This window comes from Chiloscyllium punctatum, chromosome 39, assembly GCF_047496795.1.
Source record: "Chiloscyllium punctatum isolate Juve2018m chromosome 39, sChiPun1.3, whole genome shotgun sequence".
NCBI classification, from domain to species: Eukaryota; Metazoa; Chordata; class Chondrichthyes; order Orectolobiformes; family Hemiscylliidae; genus Chiloscyllium; species Chiloscyllium punctatum.
The window spans coordinates 55,061,817-55,081,785 of record NC_092777.1 but is presented as its reverse complement, the minus strand read 5'-3'; the positions used below and the strand labels follow the sequence as shown (position 1 = coordinate 55,081,785).

At 38.9% G+C, this 19,969-nt stretch overlaps 1 protein-coding gene across 3 annotated transcripts in view; it reads right to left on the bottom strand.

Moving 5' to 3' along the window:
- Positions 1 to 2,794: 2,794 nt before the first annotated feature.
- The window catches only part of LOC140464073 (endonuclease V-like), a 113,167-nt gene continuing 95,992 nt past the window's right edge, over positions 2,795 to 19,969 (bottom strand). For all 3 annotated transcript variants that reach the window (XM_072558750.1, XM_072558751.1, XM_072558754.1), the window contains one exon: positions 2,795 to 5,792. The gene's annotated coding sequence lies outside the window, so the exon portion shown is untranslated. The remainder of the gene's footprint in view (positions 5,793 to 19,969) is intronic.

Here is a 19,969-nt window from a genome sequence, read left to right as displayed (position 1 = left end):
GAAAAAAAGGAAAAACAAAGCTCCAACTGGATTTCCTCCATTTCTTTTACATAATGATAAACGCATACCCAAGCAACGATATTTATACATATTCCAATTAACTTAGGTTAGTTTGTCCACAAAGTCTCTTGCCTTCTCCGATGTGTCAAAGAGATGCATGGATCCATCTAAGGTGATCCGAAGCACTGCTGGATATCTCAGGGAGTACTGAATCCCAATCTCCTTCAATCTTCTCTTGACACCATCATACGATTTTCGTTTCTGGATCACTGCTGCTGAAAAGTCCTGAAAAAACATGATCTTAGACCCCTCATAAATTAGGGCCTTTGGATCCCGGTAATGATTGAACCACATCAGGAAAGGACGAGGGCATTGACTCAGACCCGAACTCCGTGCTGCGACCCGGTGAGCCCTCTCTATCTTCAATCCTCTCATGCCAATCTCCAAATCAAGGAATTTCAGAAGCCAATCTTCAACAAATTCCGCAGGCCGCTCACCTTCCTTACCCTCAGGCAGACCGATGATCCAAATGTTTTTTCTCCTGTCCCTGTTTTCAAGATCATCCACTTGGTCACACAAATTACGAACCTGCGTCTTCAGGGCTTGGATCTCTTCCTTGAATGAACTGGCATCAGCTTCCATCACTGTGACCCTGTGCTCCACCTCATCCATCCTCTTCTCCAGGTCCCCCAGCTGCTGCTCATGCTTCTGCAGCATGAGAGAGACTGGAGCCAGCTTCTTTTCAATCTGTTTCCCCAACATCCTGTGAGATTTCGAGAGCTGGTTCACCAGGTCCTGGAGAGTAATCTGCTCTGAGGCTGCTGCAGGCCTGGCCTCAGATGCTCCTCCTCCCTTTTTAGGCATTTCTGGACAGCTGAAAATACAGATAAGTCAATTTTTAAATGTTTCTTGGGGCTCCACAATCTTTCCAACACCCCAAGAAATCCTGTTGACCTGGGTTGGGTGGGTTAAAGGACTGTCCTGCTCCTGCTGCGATGCGAAGCTCTGCAGTGTGATCTTCTCAGATCGCCGCCATCTTAGATCCCCCCATATTTCCAGATTTATTAAACCTGAATTCTATAGCTGCCATGGTTGAATTTGGATCCATGCTCCCAGAGTCTAGTCTGACATTACCACTGCAATGCCATCTGTCTTATTGTAATCGGATAGAATAACCCCTTGCTAGCTATCATTAATCAACCTTGTACATATTCTACCATATGGCACGTAAATTATCTATTTTAGATCTCCAGACATCTCAACAGAATGGAATTCACAAAGACAGTTTGTTGCATACTTCCAGTCTATCTAGGGCCTACCTTTATTTTGTTCATTCACGGGATGAAGGTGTTACTGGCTGGGCCAGCATTTATTGCCCATTGCGAATTGTCCAAAGGCATTTAAGAGTCAGCCACATTGTTAGGGGTCTGGACTCACATGTAGGTCAGACCAAATAAGGATGGCAGTTTCCCTCCCTAAAGGGCATTAGTGAACCAGATGGGTTTTCCTCACAATCGATTCATGATTGTTATTAGACTCTCAATTCCAGATTTGAAAAAAAAATTGATTTCAAATCCCACCTTCTGCTGTGGCAAGATTCAGACCTGGGTCCCCAGAACATTATCCGGGTCTCTACATTAACCGTCCAGTAATAATACCACTAGGCCATTGCCTCCACCCCGGGTAACCTGTCAGATACTGGCAATCTGGAACTTCATGAAATGGTCCTGGATTAAACATGTACTCTTCAGGACCTAATGCTACATTGTTATTAAAGGAAACATTTATAAGTATAGCGACAACTCTGTATAATGTGGATTGGGTCCTATAAAATGTCCCTGTGCTTCCCTGTAGTATTAGCAACTGCTGCACATTAGAGTCAGAGGCATCAGATCCAGTGGGGATTTTAAGAAATCTCTAAATGCTGGGAGGCAGTAGTAAACGAAGAGTATGCTGAAATTAGGTCTGCAAACAAAGCAGATTAATGTTTCAGGTGAAGATTTTAGTTATCATGTTACCTGTCTTTTTACTTTCAGAGGCTGACGTTCTGCTTTGCATTTCTCTCACTTTCTGCTTTTGGTAAATTATTCCAGTAGGTTGCGAATTATTCTTGTTTATTCATCATCCACTGACATTTGTGAAGTTCTTTAAAATTAGACCAGGTCCCCTGAGCACTCTACAAAACCTTCCATTGACAGAAATATCAACTGCTAACTGGACCCTCATTTACTGAAAAAAACTATCCTTAATTCATATCTAATTGATTTTCTTATCAATAATTCAATCATATAGCACGATGGCACTTGATGAATCATCATGACTCCCTTCTTCAAAAAAAAAAGTGAAAGGAGTTTGCAAATGTCTGAAACCAAATACTGATGTGTCAAACACAGAAAGATCAAAAACACCGGACGCACATCAGACCTTAAGGATTCTCTCTAACACTAGTGTGGTGACGAATATACCACAGAAATGAGGCCTTACTCATGAATGATAGCAATAAACATCATCCAACATGACCTTTTCTCCTTCACCTTTGTACCAGTGGGTCAGACAGATGTTTTAACTGAGGAGGGACAAGAGCTCTCATCTTTCACTCAATCCTGTGCAAGCACCTCATTATTGCATAAGGAGCAACTCCATGAATAAATAATATGAGGATCTCTGGGAACATAATGCAGATTTGACAAGGTTTGAAAAATAAACTGTCAACATACACAGTCTGAATGGAGCACAATTATTAAATGATTCAAAGATGATTTTATTAAAATTACAATATTGTATTAGTGTTGTGAATACACTCCCTGCAAATTCTAACCAAAATTTTAAATTTGTAAATACAAGTAATTATCCCAAACTGAATTCAGCTATTTCTGAACAGGTGCATTACAGTCAGCAAAACTAATTTCTACCCATTTGTAAAATGGGAACTTACAATTTACAGCATTGATGCTGGAAATCTGGTAATTTATGTAAAAGTAAAATTATAGCATATATTTTCAACAAAGAAGAAGAAAAAAATTGATGTACACAGTTCTCTGCACCAGCAATGCCTTCACTGTATGAAAAATTATATTAAAACAATTAAAGAAAAGTCTAATTTTTGTTACTATGACTAATTAATCTAACACTTTATTCCAATACAGAAGAAAATAACAGAGCTCCTCTCTGCAGTGTTATACAACAGAATTATTGAATGCAGGGTTTCAGCATGATTGCGGTTGCTGCTGTAAGAGTCCCTGCTGTTCGAAGCAGCACATGGCAGAATTTCCTCAGCACCACTTCTGTGATTCCTAACAATGCAGGAGACAACACGTATTTAGCTTAAGGGACTTCAGAAATTAGTCTGTCAGATATTCCTATCCTCGCACTTTGTGTTCAAATTTCATGTTCACTTAAAGCAACTCCCCAATTTTTGGGCTCAATTCGAAATGTAATTCTGAATGATCAAAACAAGTCTGGTTAATAGTCAGGTTCTAATTAAGGCAGCAAGTATTTGAGATACACCACTGCAAAGATAGGTTCATTCCATGGACTGTCCTAACTGAGCCATAACTGGCTGAGAGGGACAAGTAGTGGTTTAGAGGGAAGAAAAGTAAGTCAACATTCATGCACCTTCTTATTATCTAGTGACCTCTACTGGAAGTGCGTATATGCAGATCTCTGGGATGGGAAAGATTGTTCACATCTGTTGTGCCGCCTTTGAAAAACACAGTGCGTAAACTTATAAATGAAAAAATGTAATGTGAAATAGGGTGCCCATTACATACGATAACAGCATAGAAAGCAAACTATTAAATGAAGATGAAAGACCCACTCATTCAAACTGTGTATTTGTATATTAGCAGCATTAGTGTGGCATTAAATAAGCTTCATTTATGTTGTTTTTTGATTTTAGTGGTTGCATAAACTTAGCAGCATAACCTAATTACCCTCCAATTTTTGCTTACTTCACAACATAAATCCAAATTATTTGGATTCAAATTGCTTTAGTACAAATCTAGGGCATTCTTAATGTTGTTGTATCCTAAGGTTGATATTAGCATTACCATCATTATTGCAAAATAATTTTGTACAAACCAATCTATAATTTCTTACTGAAAAAGCCATTTGGATTTGTAATGCTACCAGAATGCAACAAATTCTCAAACAGAAAGATTCTATTGTGTGTTAAAAAGTTCAAATACAAAAGGCTCCTGCTTTAAACACACTAAGTATTAAGGCACGGATTAAAAAAAAGATAAGTTGTTTGTCTGTACTGAATAAAATCAGTGTTTTCTCTAAAAAAAGGAAAGAAATTACCAGAAGAAAAACAAACTCGGGTAAAATGTTGCACCATCTCTAGGTATTAAACAGTCCCACCCCATCCACAGAAAAGCACATTTTGTAATAATGCAGTAATTCCTCTGCATCTGATAGTTATCTACTGAATAACAAAAACGCCTTGTTAAATTATTAATTTTTTTCCCTTATATAATCACTATTCACATCAATGTATATTTTTATTAACTTTTTTTATTTTTGCTTCTGAACATTTGAACAAATGGAGAATAATGTTTGCACAGGCGCGATTACAAAGCAATAATCTAATTGCGGGTTTAAATAATATAATTAGCTGCAGTTTCCAATTACTGTCTGAGTCCTGAGATGTGATTACACCCTGAGAATACTATAATTCCTACTTATCTGTACTTAAAGCATGGCTTCTAAGGAGTTGTGATTTCACTTTGGTTGCATTTTTCCCTGTCACTTGGTGTGTGCCAATATTGACTCTAAAATTCAGTGTGCTGTAACCCAAATGGAAAACCACTAGCTACACAAACATGAACTCTTCCACGGAGAAAAGTAGAGAGTTCAAGGCTATCTAAGAGGAACTGTTCCTGTACTCCCTGTAATTCCTTCATATTAAATTTCTCTCAACTCTTTTTAATGGAATCTGTAACCTTATTATTTTATGTTTGTGCTCATCTGTCCTCAATTTCAGAGATGTTATTATACACATTACAGATCTCAATGTTGTTGAGAAGAGGAACACATTGCTGTCTTTCCCTGATCAGGACAAATGCAAGAATACCAAATTTCAAGCAATCACATTTTCCATGAACATTCAAGCTCTGTACCATCAAGCAACTGTTAATTACGTATTTTATCTACACACATTTGTTTGAGAGTTGGATATTTCACAATCATTGGAATTTTGGCATGAGGCCATTCAGACCATTACCTAAGCTAATGTCTAGTTAACTGCAACTAATTAGTTCAAACCGATTTCGCACCTCATCCTCACACCCTTACCAGAAGGGCTAGAGTTATTCCTCTTCTTTTATGCTGATAATGCAATAACCCAGATGGTACTCTGAATTAGCAGCCCTCAGTATCGACCCATGTTATACATGCAGAAAAGAGATTATATTAAAAGATATATAATATATTAATATGCTTATTCATAAATGTGTAACAAAGAAAATATACCAATATGTGTTAAAATTGAAAACAGGATATACAAAATAGATCCAAAAATAGTGGTTGGGTAGTGTCAAGCTTGGTCTTAATTTCTGTTGATTGTACGATACCATTAATATTGAGGTAGGTAAGGAACTGCAGAGCTTTGAGTGCTAGTTTCCCAGTCAGAAGCAGATTCCAACTCCACATCTTGGTGATTTCTGAGCCCAGCTGGCTTGTTTATGTAAACATCTTAAGGTTTTGCTGGTAAAATATTGATAGTCATGATAGCTCTTGCTTTCTGCTGGGTCATCTTGACTGATCTTTGGGAACTGATATCTTCAGCTGGGCTGGAAAAGTAATGAAGAGCACAGCAAGCAAGTTAAACATGAGATGTCTCAGTTGACTCAATGTCAAAGTGGCTACCAAATGCTGAACTGAGGCATATATATTGACAAAAACTCAAATTTTATCCCACATATGACTTGGCTACTTTTAACCTAGTTGGCAGTCTGAATTGGTTTATGCACAGAACAAGGAAATGGTAGTCATCGTCCACACACTACAACAATCATTGATTCTCACTGGAAAGTGCATGTGAGTAGCAGAGAAAAACAGGATTAAAGTTAGCTTGATACCATCCAGCAATGCCTATATAGAACAGCTATTTATCCAAGCCATGGAAACAAATCAGGGAGAATATTAATTTGATTTCAAGTGGAGTATGAAACTAGATGCAAATTCTTTTCTTGAAAAGTAGCTTGTTTGTAAAACATAACAATACAAATGCCTGACTTCTACCTACATCGCCAGTGTCCCAGCTGTCCATAAGAAACAAGAACAGGCGTAGGCCATTTGCCCTTTCAAACCTGCTTCACCATTCAATAAGATCACAGCTGATCTGACATTCCTCACGTCCACTATTCTGTCCTCTTCCTGTAACCCTTGACTTCCTGACTGAGCAAGAATCTGTCTCAGCCTTAAATATACTCAAGGTCTCAGCCCCGCCAGCTCTTTGTGGCAAGAAGTTCCAAAGACTCTCCCATCCTCCATTCGAAACTCCTCCTCATCTCATTCTTTAAATTGGTGCTCTTTTATTCTGAGACTGTGCCCTCTGGTCCTAGACTCTCCCATAAGGGAAACATTCTGTCAGTTTTTACTTTGTCAAGCCCCTTGAGAATCCTATATGTTTCTTTATAATCTTTTAAAAATATCAATAAAAGCACTCATAATCAAATCAATTAATTAAATCAAATTGATTCGTAATAGCCACTTCGAGTGACACTGTAACACAATTCAAGTAGTTAAGAGGACAAAGTATAAGTTAAAATTTGATTATGAGGGGGAGACAATGCACTCCATTACCTGATGTGCCTACTGGTTTCAAAAGCTCTGAAACATGCCAGGGGCCACCCTGGCTTCTTCTCCAGGGTCACCCAAATGTGAAGATAGTCACAGCAGTCAATCAGGCTGTTCGATTCCCCCTGCCTAAACCTGTTTATGACCACCTTGGCCACGTCCTGGTGAAGGCCAATAATGAGGTCCTCTGTCTTCTGTGTCCCCTTCACTGCAGATGACCAAAGATTCAGAAAATGGTGCTAAAGTGAAACCAAAACTGAAGAAGAAGAAGCCCCTTTGAATACATGAAATGGGACTGTAGTCTAACACCCTCTGCATGAAGATGGAACATGGGCTCCTCAACACCACAGAAGTTACAGGTAGCCTGAGAATCTGTGAACCTACTTAATCTACAATTGTGTGGGGCACTATGTACTACATTTTTGACCCTAAACACCGAAAGTCATCCCCCTTTACATATTTTGTTTTAAAAAATCAGCATGTTCAGATGTATTGTGGCACATCTCCAGAGCAGGTGGGATTTAAATCCCCAGGCAACTAGGCTCAAAGGCAAGGACAATACCACCATACAAGGGCCCGTAATTTCTCTACTATAGTCAATTTATAGTCATCATTAGATTCTTAATTTCAGAGGTAGGATTTGAACCCAGGTCCCTAGAACATTACCGGGGTCGCGGTATTAATAGTCCAGCGATAATGTCACTTGGCTATCATTTCCCCTCAGAAGTGCTGTAGGCTGTTTTATAGTCAACCTGTACCTCTGGAGCAGGTAGGACATGAACCCAAGCCTCTTGGCTCAGAGTTAGAGCCACTACTACCGTGCCAAAAGAGACCCCGTAAGTGCTCTAGGTACTGAATTAAATAACAAGGTGAAAGGGAAGACTGCAGATGCTGGAGATTAGAGTCGAGAGTGTGGTGCTGGAAAAGCACAGCAGGACAGGCAGCATCTGAGGAGCAGGATGAAGGGCTTTTGCCAGAAATGTGGATTCGCCTGCTCCTCAGATGCTGCCTAACCCGCTGCGCTTTTCCAGCACCACACTCTCAACACTGAATTAAATAACACCTACCTGTCTGTCTTAATGATGTAATTAACATACCATTAAAACGAGAATACATAATCTGTTCATTGTTCACCTATATAACTCAACAGTAATTTATATTTGTACATTCATCTAGTTTGGTACATCTACCCCCTTAGAATTCATTGTCAATTTTCTCACTAAACAAACAGTGAACAATTTGAAGTGAGTTTCGCAAATATCAAAGCAAAGTGGGAATTTAGTGAAGTGAATCCACATTTAAAGAACACCATACTGATTTAATTGTGGTACATGTATTACACATATTAGTTACACTAGATATCTCAGAATATACTGTCAAAAAATGAGCCTGTGGGCATTATATTCTTTAACAATATTAACATGTTTAATGCCAACATTTCGTAGATAACATATTAATGATCATGGTTTCTGCTGTCACTCCCTTTGTACTGTCTAGAGTTTGATATTTTTGCCATTTGTTAAATCTGTGACAGTCATGAGAGTGCTGACAGCTACTCTCGCACTGATAAACAAAACTGTCAGAACAATGCTGCACGAAAACAAAATATTCTGACAGAATCCTGCAATAATGAAGCTGCAAACAAATTCCTGAAATCAAAACTATGGTAAATCTCAGTAAGAAGTGTAAGAATCACAGTGACTGCCTGAGAGAAAGAACAATATTGTTATGAATCCCTGTGAGAAACATCTGCAGAACAGTAAATGTCGATCACCATTTCAGTCCATCACAGAGAATTCAGGATACAGGTCATCTTGCAGTCAAAAAATTGTTATTGTTTCTGAATATTTTTTGAGCAGTCAGATTTTTCTTAAAAGGTAAAGTCTTCAAACTATTGGCAACGTCCATTTGCTTCCAAATGCAAAAGATGGTGGTATAAACTACATCATAGTACCAAAGGTGATGGGCTGATCTTCTTCAGTGGCAAAGAAAAGCCTTCATTAATGAATAAGCTATTTCCTCCAATTACTCACACTCTTCAAATGATGATGACTCTTTGTGGTTTATCTTTCAATAGGTGTCTTGTATTCTCTTCCCAATGCTGCTCTTCATGTGCAAGGCCAGACTGTGAGGATTTTCAAGTTATTCAAATGTATCAACCATCACAGCCAAGCCTTACTCTCTTGCCATCCAACGTTTACATTGGGAGTAACTTTGACCTGGGTGATGATGTTACAGAGTCTTTTGCCATTATATCCTTTCATGACTTGAAAATGGAATTGCGGGGGTGGGGGTGGGGGGTCGGTGGGGGGACACAGTGAATGACCAATTTAAGATTGTGTGTTTGCACTGTTGCATAAAATATTTTAGACGAACCCTATACTTTTGCAGGCATTACTGACATGGAATCAGGACCTGTGACTTCCCTTTTCTCCCCCTTACCTTAGAATTGCTAGGACCACGAGCAGCAGATGTGCTAACTCAACACACACACAAGGGTAGTTCCTGACTTGTCTTTGAAGTTCAGGCGAAGTAATTCCCAATTGAATCACTGAAGAAACTCTTTTGTTTATAAAGTTGAATGTGAATAAGTCACCAACAGTGAAAGTTTCTTGGTACCTTTCCCAAAAGTTATGAAACAGAGCTAGTTCAAGACAACACAGTGCCAAAGAAGAATCGGATTACACTTGAAATGTTAATTCTGTTTCACGGCACATATACCACTAGACCTGCTGGGTTTCTCAGCACCTTCTGATTTTTATTTCAATATAACTTTCCTACTCCCAAGTGATCATATGTTCTCCTCTTTTAACCTTTCCTGACATTTTTTTACTGATTAGAAGGCAGTGGTAAGTAGAATTCCAAAAAAATGTAAATTAATATAACCTACATTTTGACCTCCGTGCTATCATGATATGGTGTAGAATATGTAATACAATTGAGCAAATTTAGTTAAATATAATAAGCTAAGTTGAAATCAAAACTATAAATTCTTTAATTTAACCAAGTTCTATGGTACCACACTAAGTAGTGTTTATTTTGGTCAGTATCCCTTACAGTCTATGACAGATGACAATCAGAGGACATTGTGCTGCACTTGCTTTCCTACATTCGCTCTGCACTGCTGGAGCATTAGTCCAGCTCTGTGGCTTTGATGTATCTATATCCCCACCATGTTTCAAATTTCAGAATTGTTCATGGTAATTATTGAAATACATAATAGCTTCATACCACCAATCTCCTTGTTGTTTGATTATTTTAGAGGTAGATCTCTGTTGTTTTAAACTTTGATTTCCTTATTGAACTATCTACATTTCTAAATAGCCTAAATTAAAAAATGAAACAAGGAGGACTATTGGGAAACACAATGCAGGACAGCTGCCAGTCAGGGAACAAGCAACAAATCACTGCAGCAATTCCCATATGGAGTGAACACAACATTAGAACATGGGAAAGAAGAGTAAGCGATTCTTTCAATGTCCCCCCCAAAAAATCGATTTGTCTCAAACATACTTAATGACTAGACATCCACAACCTTCTGAACTAGACAATTCCAAAGAATCACAATATTTTGAACAAAGAAATTTTCCCCATCTCAATCCTGCATGACCAACATTTATTCTGACAGTGTGAGTCCCTAGAAAATAGCCTCTCAGTATTTATCCTGCCTGGCCCTTTAAGCTTGTGTTATCAATGAGCTCATCCCTTATTTTCCTAAACTTGCAAGAGTATAAACCCATTCTGTTTATTAACTTCTCATAAACAAGCCCTCTCATCACAAAAGTCAATCTGTGACCCTTCGTCAAACTTCTGTTAAGGCAAGTTTACTCTTCCTTTGACAAGGAGTCTGCCTGACATTGGTATTGTAATCCCCTTACAATGAAGCATTAAGATATCATTTTAATTATCTTTTTAACTTACTTGCTGTACCCATAATCTTAACTTTGACTTTTGTACAAGGACACCTAAAATACCTTTGAATGCCAAATCTCTCACCTTCTTGAATATATTCTGCTTTTCTAATCTTTGCCCAAATGTGGATAATTTTGCATTTTCTTCACTCTACTCCACCTGCCATCTTCTTGCCTGAAATAACTCCATAGAAACCATATCTTGTCACTAAGTTACACTTTTTATTTACACATGCAGAGTCCTTGACTGATTCAGCTTCCTCAGAGCCAGCTCTCAAAATGAACAGAATCTCTGACACTCCTGTTCATATCTGTCAGCCAGGGTTCCCTGATTGGGCCAGGTTAATGGCCCCAGTCAGGGAACTCATAGTCTATAAGGTACACCTGGCTGACCTTATTACAATCACTAGATTGCCCAGTTACTTAACCTGTCTCTATTAGATTTTTTTTTGCATTGTTTTCACAGCTTACACTCCCACCTGGCTTTGTATTGTGAATACATGTAGAAATGTAATATCTTGCTCACTTATAGTCACAGAGTCATACAGCACAGAAAGAGACCCTTTGGTCCATCTCATCCATGCCGTCCAAATTTCCCAAACTGAACTAGTCCCACTTGGCTGTGTTTATCTATGGCATTGATATAATCTGCAAATTTCTGAAGCCCAAGTACTTTGGGATTCCATGAGTTAAATTCTCTTATTCGAAAAAATATTTATTTACATTTTGGTGTTTTGTCCAAACATAAAAACATAAGAAAAAGCAATAGATCATTCAGCCATTGAACCTGCACTACCATTCAATAAGATCATGGCTAGTCTTCAGCCTCAAATCTGTGTACCTGTCTACACCCCTTAACCCTTGATTCTGTCAGAACAAAGTCTGTTTCAGCTTTAAATATATTCAATGAACAAGCATCCACCAAGGATTCACAATTTTTTAAGTCAAGAGATTTCTTAATGATTATGCACTTATCCTGAAACTGTCCCCACGTTTTAGATTCCCCAGCCATGGGAAACAACCTCTCAGTATCTACTTTGCTAAGCTCCATCAGAATATTGTATGTTTCAATGAAATCAACTCTACTAAATGCCAGGGAATATAGGTCAAGATTACTCAACCTCCCACATGACAACCTTGTCAATCAAGGAACCAACATAGTGAACCATTACTTTCACAGCATCCAATGTAAGAATTCCTTGCCTAAATTTGGAGAGCAAAAACATATAGTATTCAAGATGGGATCTCACCAATACCTGTAAAATTGTAACAAGACTTCCTTAAATCTTGTTCTCAAACCCTTTTGCAACAAAGACAGATATGACATTACCTGACTTAGTACTTGCTGCACCCAGGGCCTAATGCCCATGATTCTTGTTTGCGTACACCCAAGCCAGCTGAGTATCAACACTTGCAAGTTTCACACCTTTTTTTGTACTCCTCTTTTATACATCTCTGACCAAAGGGAGTAACTTCACAATTAACCAGTATCTTTGCTAGTCTTTTTGTCCTTCTCACAGCTCACATTCCCACTTGGCTTTGTATTGTCAGCAAAATGTCTCCGTGTCCCAGTCATTAAGGTAAACTGCAAACAACTAAGGCTCCAGCACTCAGCCATACAGCATTCAATGGTCACAGGCTGCTAATTCCCTGTTTACGGAGTGTCAGTGGTCATGAAACAGGAGTAGAAATGCAGAGGCCAGGATATTTGTTTGAAGACATAGGTTTAAATGCCTGTATAACATGCTAGGGGAATTGAAAGTCAATTAATAAGTCTGGAACACAAATTCAACTCAATGGTACTGACCATAAGACAGAGAATTAATTGTTGTAAAAATCCATCTGATACAATAATGTCCTTTAGAGAAAGAAATCTTCTGTTCTTACTCAGTCTGGCCGATATGTGACTCCAGACCCACTACAATATGTTTTATTCTTACCTGTTCTTACCTGATGACCTAGCAAGCCACTCAGTTCAAGAACAATTAGGATGGGCAACTCTCATGACACAACAGATAAACAATTCCCTACTCTTTCCTTTTAGCCGTTAACCAATAATTTATCCCAATTAATACATTGTCCCCAATTCCATGAGCTTTCATTTTGTGTATTAATCTTTTCTTAATCTACCTTATTACTTACATCCTTAAAAATTCTGATCAATTTTTAGACAAAATGTCCTTTTATAAAACCATGTGGACAGTGATGACATTTTCTCTGTTGATATTAATTATCTTAATTTCCTTGCTCTAATTAATTTCTTAATTACTCACTTTCTGGGATGTAATGTGTCTTTCTCTACTAATAAGACACAAAAGAATTGTTCAATGCCTCAGTCAGCAGTGGACCAATATTTATTTTAGCTACTCTCCTTTTTAAATCCTCAATCTGTGCTGACATATTAGCTCAAATTCCACAAGCCCTAATCCGAATAGCAGAAAGTGCCAACAATCAGTGACAAGTGTCAATATGAGGCTTTGGAGTGAGACTGTTCAACAAGAAACACTATACCACATCCTGAACCATGCATGAATTGTATCTAAGGAGAGTTAGTCATATTAAAAACATCAAAAAGTAACAATTAACTTCATTAATTCTAAGCAAAGCCTGTGGTCAGCTCAGGAATGTTCAGGAATCGTGTGCTATTTCTGTAAGCAAAGCAGATCTCTAGATGCTGTTCGGTGATAATTGCTCAATATGATTTATACAACACGGGCACACATTGGCAAACCCTTTGCAGGCAAAATTAATGTCACCAAGGCTGAACATGCGCCATCCTTCAAATGCAGACTTAATACATGAATGTGGTCACTTTTCAGCAGTGGACTCTGATGAGACTGAAAGCTGATTATTATTCCAATTCCCAGACCAATCACATACCCGATCTGCCAATAACAGCAGAAAGGACATTGTCTTTTCGTTTCATTCGGTTTCTGGCATTTGTGTTTTCTTTTTAACTCTGAACATGTTACCTCTCGGACTTAATCTCTCTCACTAAATAAAGAAAGCTTACTCTTGTTCAGGACATATCACAATATTACCATATTTTTCTATTGGCTGACAGAATAATCTAACAAATCTGAATTCTATTTCCCTAAACAATCTCGAGATGGGTGCCATTTGTTTAAATTTGGTTTTACATTATATAAAAATAATGAGGTTGCTTGGTCTCAATGCATGAATAGTCATAGTTATCTGTGAAAGCACAGCAGACTGGCTCATGGTATTAAGTATAATTGTAAATTTTCAGTGCAGTGAAGCAAATAAGAACACACTAATCTGTGATTCTTGTTTTAAAATACACAAGTATAAGCTTTGAATGCTGTACTTATCTTAAGCTGCATTTCATCACACAGTAAATCTTCTATCTGCTGTGCAGTATTTATGGATCACTCTAATATCATTTCCACCAGCATATTAACAAGATCTAGTACATCCATCTCAGATTTGCTTTAAAAGCCGAATTGCAAATGGGGCATGCAATTAAACAGAAATGTGATAAATTTGAATTTTTTTAATCTTTATTATGTTCTGAAATATAGCTCTTTGAAGATTCAAGTGTTCTGTTGTTTTGTACGTTCAGCAAATTTTTATAAAGCAGCACTTCTGTAATCATAAGGGATGACACTGAAAAGCTGTGAACAGTGCTCTCAGTATTCCTATTTGTTGCTTAAACACAATAATGATGGATTGAAATGGATTTCTGGTTTGTGACTTCAAAAACATAATGAAGAAATTAGATTATATAGCAGAAATTAAGGGATAAGGAAATCCCACTGGGAGTACTTTCAGTACAAAGTAGTCTTACATCTATACCAGCACAAATTAAATTGAGGAATATGTTTTCTACACGTTATCTTAGCATTTTTGACTTTTTTGCAACTAGCTGAGTGAACAGGGATGATTTTAAGTGCATCTGCTTCTTTAAATCGAAATTATTGTATTGGACAGGGATGAAAAGTATCAGCCACAAGTTAATGTTGGCTGAGTACTATATTCAATAGGGTATCTATCTCCAAATGTCTCTAATTATACTCTCTCCAACTCCCGGTGAATGAAAAGGCCTCTTATTCCAGTTCATTTTTCACTCAATTTCTGATATACTCTCCTTTCTTGCAGGGTATTGTTTATGATTCAATAATTAAGCAAAGTTGAATGGATTTGTAAATTGTTAGGATACAATGTTAATGAATATACAATGGATTCCCTACATAGTCTGTGAGAGCTCAGCTTTCTAGTGCTACATGGGAGGGCAAAAAGTAGAAGGTAAGTCTACTGTTAAAGGCATCACAAATGCTTCACTCAGTTCATTTTGTTAGATTAGCTTAAATTCCCTACAGTGTGGAAACAGGCCCTTCAGCCCAACCAGTCCAGACCCTCTGGAGAGTAACCCATCCAGATCCATTTCCCTCCAAGTAATGCACCTAACACTATGGCCAATTCACCTGACCCGCACATCTTTGGACTGTGGGAAGAAACCGGAGCACCCGGAGGAAACCCACGCGGACACGGGGAGAATGTGCAAACTCCACACAGACAGTCACCCAAGGCTGGAATCGAATCTGGGACATTGGTGCTGTGAGGCAGCAGTGCTAACCACTAAGCCACCGTGCCACGTGTTAGCACTGCTCAGTTTTGAAACAGGATTTAGTGGTTCAACTTGAAATGGGAAGTGGTGCATTGCTTGGAGGTGTGAAAATACAAAGAGCTACATCCATCCAAATCCCCACTCAAAATAAACAAGAATGGGAGCTACTTCAGCCGCACTTTATTTGCACATAGTCCAGGAAAGTTTTCAAAATACTTTCAATACTCACTCAAGCTCCTATTTTATTTTGAGGGCGCTGAGTTGCTGGGATAATGTTCAACAACAACACCACCACTCACTAGCTCATTCAAGCCACCAATTTTCATATGGTTCAGCACCGTCGAAATGGAGTGTATCAAACTAATTTGATCCTGACTGCAACCAACATCCAAACACATACACAGGAAACATCACAAGCTTACAAACAGCTGCATTAAGGCTGATGCAGCCCCACAAAAGCATTCTTAAACATAAGCACGTGAAATGTAGTAATCATATTTCTAAAGGACTGGTACATTGCTCCCAAATGTCAATAGTAATTCATAGATAAAATATATTATTTTTAGGGTCAAAGGCTTATTTGTGGCATAAAGTTATTGAAATAGAAATAAATATATCAAGACTACATTGAGCACTGACCTGTAGTATAGGGCTACACATAATCCGGACTGTAAAACAGGGCTGGATGGCAAGATAGCCTTTAACACAGTTGATCATTTCAGCTATTTTGGACAATTGTATAGATTGTGGAGAAAATGTTGCTGCTCTTAAATTTTATTATCATATCACATTTGAGAAATGCATGGAAACGGGAATGTGGACAGTAAACTTGGCATGAGGATCTATTCATTCTGATGCTGTTGCTGTATCATCACTGGATAAAGATGTCAATGTTGCACATCCTCATATTTGAGGTGACATGCTAATACAAATGAATATTCCAAATATAAAAGCATCTTCCAGCAGCAAAGACTCAGGCCATAGCATTATTAAACTTTAATTTTTGTAAGGAGTGTCCAGCAGAGATGACATGAATTCTGTAAAATCACCAAGGAATGGGGTTGAGATAGGGCTAAATTGAGAATCAAGGCTGCAACTCCACAGGTCCCATTCTCTAACCTTCACTTTTGACTGAAGTTGAGGTCTGAAATTCAGTGAGCTGTTTCAAAGGTAGACGTTCTACTGTTTTACAGGTGGCCCAGGCATCTTGGAAGCAATACGGTCTGACAGTGGTGTAGAATATGTTTCATCCGGTTGCTCCACTTTTCTTGCCTGCATGGCAGGTTCCAAAGATATTTCTTTGGTCTACCCCTTAGTTCTGGAGGTATGTCTGGCACGATCCCAGGTTTGTCTAAAAGTCCATACATATTATCAGCATGATCTGAAGGAGGGCTATATGCCATTGCGGGTCCCACTGAGAATTCACTGTGACCAACTGTGATTTGATACTTGAGTGATTCAAGACACAGGGAGGACACTCTTTGAACTATCTCATCAGTCTCACACTCATGCCCACTCCCCATTTCTCTGTTCTTTTCAAGTATTTATTCGACTCTTTCTTGATTGTTTTAGGTAGTGATCCAAAAATATCAAAATAACACAATGCACTAAGAAAGATTACCGCCTTTTTGGCTCTTTTGACAACGGTCAGCATCAAGGAATCAACATATAAAGACAGAATGAGGGACCATGACTTTGGGCCACACTTCATGATCAATAGAGAAGCAAGGAGCTACCAAGTATTCCTGACAGATTTTTGGGCATCCTTGGAATACTAGTATTAGTATGGACCTGCACCCCAACCAACCACAGCGTGATTGAGCTTGTGCCAGAATCAAAGAATTGGGTGAACTTCCACAATATTAAACTTCCAGGAGCACGATGTTTGAGACACTTCAAACCCCAACCTTGAAAAGGTAATAATAGTGACATAAAGATGCTGCAAGAAAGCTTGATTTTCCTTTTGGTGTCAAACATCTCCTTTGCCTTCAAGCACATTTAATTCTTTAAGAATGCCAAGTCTATCTAAGGACAGAAAAACTGTCCACGCATCTCACACTCAGTATACAAGATAAACCTTGTTATTGACAAGCGATCGTTGTTTGACTTTTAACCTACAAGATTCTTGTCTGCTGTCTCTCCTTCTCTGTCTACCCAATGTTAAAGATCTCTTGTCGCACTGTCTGTAATACTGGCAGATTTTATCTTTCGTTGAGGTTTTTCAATGAAAATGCATGAAATAATCTCAAAATGTTTGCGCACAGCTAGACGCTGCTGACATGAACATGGGCTGGATCAGGAATTGTATTAAAAGCTCCAGTGCTGCTATTTTGCAGCACTATTACCAAAATCTCTTTTCTGAAGAGGCACAGATGTGGTAAAAATTCACCCCACAACATTTCTGATCTTGATATCAAAATTATTTGTCAAATTGTACAACTATTCCCTAAGCAATTCAGTTAATGCCAGTGGAGGTTTGTGCTACAAGTTGCAAGTAAATTCATAGAGTGGTTTGATACTCCTCTCAACTAAATTATATAAAAGAAATCTCAAAAGAACTGTGGATGCTGGAAATCTGAAACAAAAGTAGAAATTGCTGGACAAACTCAGCATGTCTGGCAGCATCTGTGGGGAGAAAGCAGAGTTAATGTTTCAGGTCCAGTGACCTTTCTTCAGAACTGAAGATTGTAAATTTAACTGTCAATGTTTCTGACAGTTTTCATCATTTATTGTAATAACAGACATTATGACTTAATATTTTCAACATGCTGGGCAAAGGAGTGTTGCCATCATAAATATTTGCTGCCTTCAAGATGACAATCCCTCTATATTAGTGATGCTTACTACACGTTGGTACAAGCTTTAATATTATGCTTGCTAACAAAGGTTTTGAACCCAGAGGACTGAAGAAATTAGACAAGTTAATACTATCTTAACCCCTAATGTTAAATTTCTAACTGTCGACAATCCAAGTATCAAAGTGGTGACCCCTCTGTGATTCGTAATTTCCAGATTCTTATTTGTTAACTTCATGAGACAATACATCTTTCATCTGTTGGATCAGGATTAAAGTTGAATGATTTTTTAATAAAATGAATTATGAAGTTTACTCTGGCATACTTTTCACACATTTCAATAAAGGTAGAGAACAAAGGAAATAATTCATTTGAATTTATGGGAATAGGAGATAATTAGTTGACAACCAATTCTGAAACACCATAACTCTTGTTGATTGCAGACTGTGTTGCACCAAGTGAGTTGACAGCAGGTGAAGGAGGATTGGGGAGAAACTGGACCAGCTGACACAGATGGCACATAGTCCTCAATTTTAATGCCATATGTTCTATTCCTATGTTTATGCTATTGGCTTTGTTTGCTTTAAATGTATAGCAAAGTGCAAAATGAATTTTAAGCGACAGGTAGGTGCTGATTCTCTGATTTACTGCTGAAGTATTGATGAGCCACCCTCACCACCGAAGAAAATCTCCAGTTCTTGATCCAATCAGATAGGTAAGGGCTGATCTACGTGTTCACGACAAATCACAGGCAGTGGGCTAACAGTGGAGTCACACCTCAACAGAAGCTGGCAGCCAATCAAACGCTGACAATTTCTCAGTCCTCAAGGCCATTGTTCAAGCCAGTCTTCAGGGTATCCAGTGACAAACTGAGTGTTTTTCTTTTGCTTCCAGTGGAGTGGGCTCGTGAGGAGGGTTGTGGGGGTTGGAGGCACAGGCAGGTGCTTCCAGAGGCCCCCCGGTCAGTAGGAAATCTAGGCAGTTAGCAGGTTGGAAAAAGTGAGCACTGCAGATGCTAGAGATCAGAGTTGAACAGTGCGGTGCTGGAAAAGTATAGTGGGTCAGGCAGCATCCGAGAAACAGGAGAATCGACGTTTCACGCATAAGCCCTTCATCAGGAATTGAACTGTTTCTGGAGGCCTTGGATTTGTTGTAGGTACTGGTTGTTCTGTTCAGGTCCAAATTATGATAGTCTGAATGTAGTCCGTTCTCCCTGCAGGATCATTTGGTTCCGTCGGCAGGTGCTGAGGAAGGAGCTGTGGCTGTGGTAGCGAGTCTGCTTCAGGACATGGCTGAAGAGCTTCAGGGCCGAGGAGATGACCTGGAAGGTGCAGTGAGAAAGAAACTCACTGAGATCCTTGTAGAGGGAGGAGGAGAGCTTCTTCAAGATAGACATCCTTGGAAGAGGTTTTGCAGTAAGGTTATAATCAACTAGGAGAAAGTGAGGACTGCAGGTGCTGGAGATCAGAGTCAAAGAGTGTGGTGTTGGAAAAGTACAGCCAGTCAGGGAGCATCCAAGGAACGAGAGAATCAATGATTCGGGCATAAGTCCTTCATCAGGAATGGGAACGAACCACCTTTCTTGCCTGCTTGGAAAGCAGGTGATATTTTACTGGAGGGGTGTGGGCATCGCTGGCTGGCCAGCATTTAATGCCCATCCCGAGTTGCCCTTGACAAGGTGTTAGTGAACTGCCTTCTTGAAGGTAATCAGGGCTGTGGCGAGTTGAGAAATTTAAATGGCCACTGATTGATCACTTAAGGGCTTTAATTGCTGCTAAATAGAGTTCCCAATCAAGTTCCTTGCCCTGAACTTAATTGGTGAGATAGCGGGATGAGACGAATATCTTCCCAGGTCCAACCTGCCCAATTGTTTC